The sequence below is a fragment of the Schistocerca piceifrons genome, unplaced genomic scaffold (genome assembly GCF_021461385.2).
Source record: "Schistocerca piceifrons isolate TAMUIC-IGC-003096 unplaced genomic scaffold, iqSchPice1.1 HiC_scaffold_184, whole genome shotgun sequence".
Taxonomy (NCBI): Eukaryota; Metazoa; Arthropoda; class Insecta; order Orthoptera; family Acrididae; genus Schistocerca; species Schistocerca piceifrons.
The window spans coordinates 20001-25000 of record NW_025727723.1 but is presented as its reverse complement, the minus strand read 5'-3'; the positions used below and the strand labels follow the sequence as shown (position 1 = coordinate 25000).

The 5000-nt window shown below is 54.1% G+C and overlaps 1 non-coding gene across 1 annotated transcript in view; it reads left to right on the top strand.

Annotated features, from left to right (window-relative positions):
- Nucleotides 1-3475: 3475 nt before the first annotated feature.
- Nucleotides 3476-5000, top strand: part of LOC124741085 — a 1909-nt gene continuing 384 nt past the window's right edge. Inside the window, exon 1 of the ribosomal RNA XR_007009905.1 lies at nucleotides 3476-5000. This exon is cut by the window's right edge and continues 384 nt beyond it. This is a non-coding gene — a ribosomal RNA (small subunit ribosomal RNA).

Sequence of the window (5000 nt, the reverse complement as noted above, 5' to 3'; positions counted from 1 at the left end):
TAACCCAAGTTGTCCCCTAACCTAACCCATGTTGTCCCTTAACCTAACCCATGTTGTGCCTTAACCTAACCCATGTTGTGCCTTAACCTAACCCATGTTGTCCCCTAACCTAACCCATGTTGTCCCCTAACCTAACCCATGTTGTGCCTTAACCTAACCCATGTTGTCCCCTAACCTAACCCATGTTGTGCCTTAACCTAACCCATGTTGTCCCCTAACCTAACCCATGTTGTCCCCTAACCTAACCCATGTTGTCCCCTAACCTAACCCATGTTGTGCCTTAACCTAACCCATGTTGTGCCTTAACCTAACCCATGTTGTCCCCTAACCTAACCCAAGTTGTCCCCTAACCTAACCCATGTTGTCCCCTAACCTAACCCATGTTGTGCCTTAACCTAACCCATGTTGTGCCTTAACCTAACCCATGTTGTGCCTTAACCTAACCCATGTTGTCCCCTAACCTAACCCATGTTGTCCCCTAACCTAACCCATGTTGTGCCTTAACCTAACCCATGTTGTCCCCTAACCTAACCCATGTTGTGCCTTAACCTAACCCATGTTGTCCCCTAACCTAACCCATGTTGTCCCCTAACCTAACCCATGTTGTCCCCTAACCTAACCCATGTTGTGCCTTAACCTAACCCATGTTGTGCCTTAACCTAACCCATGTTGTCCCCCTAACCTAACCCATGTTGTCCCCTAACCTAACCCATGTTGTCCCCTAACCTAACCCATGTTGTCCCCTAACCTAACCCATGTTGTCCCCTAACCTAACCCATGTTGTCCCCTAACCTAACCCATGTTGTCCCCTAACCTAACCCATGTTGTCCCCTAACCTAACCCATGTTGTCCCCTAACCTAACCCATGTTGTCCCCTAACCTAACCCATGTTGTGCCCTAACCTAACCCATGTTGTGCCCTAACCTAACCCATGTTGTGCCCTAACCTAACCCATGTTGTGCCTTAACCTAACCCATGTTGTGCCTTAACCTAACCCATGTTGTCCCCTAACCTAACCCAAGTTGTCCCCTAACCTAACCCATGTTGTCCCCTAACCTAACCCATGTTGTGCCTTAACCTAACCCATGTTGTGCCTTAACCTAACCCATGTTGTGCCTTAACCTAACCCATGTTGTCCCCTAACCTAACCCATGTTGTCCCCTAACCTAACCCATGTTGTGCCTTAACCTAACCCATGTTGTCCCCTAACCTAACCCATGTTGTGCCTTAACCTAACCCATGTTGTCCCCTAACCTAACCCATGTTGTCCCCTAACCTAACCCATGTTGTCCCCTAACCTAACCCATGTTGTGCCTTAACCTAACCCATGTTGTGCCTTAACCTAACCCATGTTGTGCCGTAACCTAACCCATGTTGTGCCTTAACCTAACCCATGTTGTGCCTTAACCTAACCCATGTTGTGCCTTAACCTAACCCATGTTGTGCCTTAACCTAACCCATGTTGTGCCTTAACCTAACCCACGTTGTCCCCTAACGTAACCCACGTTGTCCCCTAACGTAACCCACGTTGTCCCCTAACGTAACCCACGTTGTCCCCTAACGTAACCCACGTTGTCCCCTAACGTAACCCACGTTGTCCCCTAACGTAACCCACGTTGTCCCCTAACGTAACCCACGTTGTCGCCTATCGTAACCCACGTTGTCGCCTAAACCTGCTCTGTAATTGTTATACGACTCGTTCAATTAGTGTAGTGTTGCCCACCCGCAACCCTCGCAATATAGTTCGCTACTCGCACTGCCCGCTCCCCTGTGTATCGCTTCATGTTAAACACCTTGCAAGTCTTGCTGACTTTCCACATGCTCCTGCTGTACACTGTAATGTGGATGGCAGCAGGGCGTACATGCCGCCCCCCCCCCCCCCCCACCTCTCCCCACGTCCCCACCTTGCCCCCTGCCTTCGCAAGGTGGTTGGTGACAAGTTTGCATGTTCAATGCCCTTCGCATGCGACGTACGCAGGCTACGTTGTGGTGCGGCCTGTGTCAACTGTCCGCTGATGTCGTACGCGTGAACCACAATCTGTACTGCACATTCGTCCTTATGTACTGAATGATACATCGTGGCACATGTGTGACCGTACAACGACTGCGCCCAAAAACGGCGGACCATACAGTGCAAATATTGTGCACGCAGCTACGTGTCGTCTCCCTATGAGAGCTGGATTGCAGTGTGGTACGCCATAGAGACGTGTGGGAGGAACGGACGCCGTGGATGGCGATCAGCATGAGCTGTCTGTTGATGTATTCGGACCTAGTCGTCTCTCCTCACACACCGTGATGGCATGGTGCAGCGCGTTCCATATCTGCGACATGCTACAGAAGCCGGTTGACAGTCGTTCGAGCAATGGACATCGCATACGTACGGGGGCCACCTTCCACGTATTGTCTAGGCGTGCACATTTTGTTGCGTGTATGTGGGCAGACGTAGTGTGGCGTGACACCTGACACAGGCATGCAATAATGGTTGAAGTTGCAAATGGCGATGGACGCCTACGTTTTCTGGTGAAGTTACGCAAATGAAGAAATGGTAACCCGTTGTGGTGCGGTTGTTCTCGCTAGGGGTGAATCGGTGATGGCGACGATAGGTTGAGGTACTAACCGGTTGTTCCAGCGATACCCACCATGCCGACGAAACTGAACGGCATCTGGGTGTGAAGCGATACGCGGCGGTGGCTGGGTGGGACCGTCCCCGGCCGGTGAGGGGGCGCCTCCCGGCGTGCTGGCCGCGCGGTGCGTGGGCGCACGCGCTACAGCCGGCTGGTGGGGGCGGCCAGTGGCAGGCGCGCCGGCCGACGGACGCGGCAGGCGTCGCAGCTGCGCGCCGGCGCACCCTGCGCGCGGCGCCGTGCGGCCAAAGTAGGTCCTCGCGGGCCCGGTGCGAAGCGCGGTGGACATCTGCAGTGTGCTGGTCCGATTGAGGACTGTGTGCGTTGAGGATGCGCCGCCGCCCGGCGCTCGGCGCCGCGACGCCGTCTGCTGCTCGGTCGCCCCAGCGGTTCTCGCTGGTGGTTTGTATCGCAGCTGTGCGGATGTGTTGGCGTGTGCGCTGTGCTGGGAGAGTTCGCTTCGGCACCCAAGTGGGGCTTTTGTCCTTCTGTGGCGCTGGCGTTGGAGCTGCCGGTCACCGTAGGTGGCGCGTGTTGTCTCCCGCCGGCAATGCCACGACAGCACGCTCCCGGGCCTCTGTCGGCAGCGGCAAGCTCAGTTGGGAGCACGGGTGGTCGCACCGAAAGCGTCTACTCGCCTAACTCCGGGCGATTGCGCCTCTCTCGAACCCGACCAAGTACTTGGGACGGCGCTGCGCGCCGCCGGGACCTGAGAGGGTTTCGAGGTGTATTGTGCAGGGGAGCTCAGCCTCCTCCTGTTTGCAGAATGATTGAGCGGACGCTTGCGTGTTCGCGCGGGCCCCCGGGACACACTCCCGGGCGGCCGGCTGCTCAGCTCTAGTTGACGCAGCTCCCTGGTTGATCCTGCCAGTAGTCATATGCTTGTCTCAAAGATTAAGCCATGCATGTCTCAGTACAAGCCGCATTAAGGTGAAACCGCGAATGGCTCATTAAATCAGTTATGGTTCCTTAGATCGTACCCACGTTACTTGGATAACTGTGGTAATTCTAGAGCTAATACATGCAAACAGAGTCCCGACCAGAGATGGAAGGGACGCTTTTATTAGATCAAAACCAATCGGTCGGCTCGTCCGGTCCGTTTGCCTTGGTGACTCTGAATAACTTTGGGCTGATCGCACGGTCCTCGTACCGGCGACGCATCTTTCAAATGTCTGCCTTATCAACTGTCGATGGTAGGTTCTGCGCCTACCATGGTTGTAACGGGTAACGGGGAATCAGGGTTCGATTCCGGAGAGGGAGCCTGAGAAACGGCTACCACATCCAAGGAAGGCAGCAGGCGCGCAAATTACCCACTCCCGGCACGGGGAGGTAGTGACGAAAAATAACGATACGGGACTCATCCGAGGCCCCGTAATCGGAATGAGTACACTTTAAATCCTTTAACGAGTATCTATTGGAGGGCAAGTCTGGTGCCAGCAGCCGCGGTAATTCCAGCTCCAATAGCGTATATTAAAGTTGTTGCGGTTAAAAAGCTCGTAGTTGGATTTGTGTCCCACGCTGTTGGTTCACCGCCCGTCGGTGTTTAACTGGCATGTATCGTGGGACGTCCTGCCGGTGGGGCGAGCCGAAGGCGTGCGACCGCCCCGTGCGTGCTCGTGCGTCCCGAGGCGGACCCCGTTGAAATCCTACCAGGGTGCTCTTTATTGAGTGTCTCGGTGGGCCGGCACGTTTACTTTGAACAAATTAGAGTGCTTAAAGCAGGCAAGCCCGCCTGAATACTGTGTGCATGGAATAATGGAATAGGACCTCGGTTCTATTTTGTTGGTTTTCGGAACCCGAGGTAATGATTAATAGGGACAGGCGGGGGCATTCGTATTGCGACGTTAGAGGTGAAATTCTTGGATCGTCGCAAGACGAACAGAAGCGAAAGCATTTGCCAAGTATGTTTTCATTAATCAAGAACGAAAGTTAGAGGTTCGAAGGCGATCAGATACCGCCCTAGTTCTAACCATAAACGATGCCAGCCAGCGATCCGCCGCAGTTCCTCCGATGACTCGGCGGGCAGCCTCCGGGAAACCAAAGCTTTTGGGTTCCGGGGGAAGTATGGTTGCAAAGCTGAAACTTAAAGGAATTGACGGAAGGGCACCACCAGGAGTGGAGCCTGCGGCTTAATTTGACTCAACACGGGAAACCTCACCAGGCCCGGACACCGGAAGGATTGACAGATTGATAGCTCTTTCTTGATTCGGTGGGTGGTGGTGCATGGCCGTTCTTAGTTGGTGGAGCGATTTGTCTGGTTAATTCCGATAACGAACGAGACTCTAGCCTGCTAACTAGTCGCGTGACATCCTTCGTGCTGTCAGCGATTACTTTTCTTCTTAGAGGGACAGGCGGCTTCTAGCCGCACGAGATTGA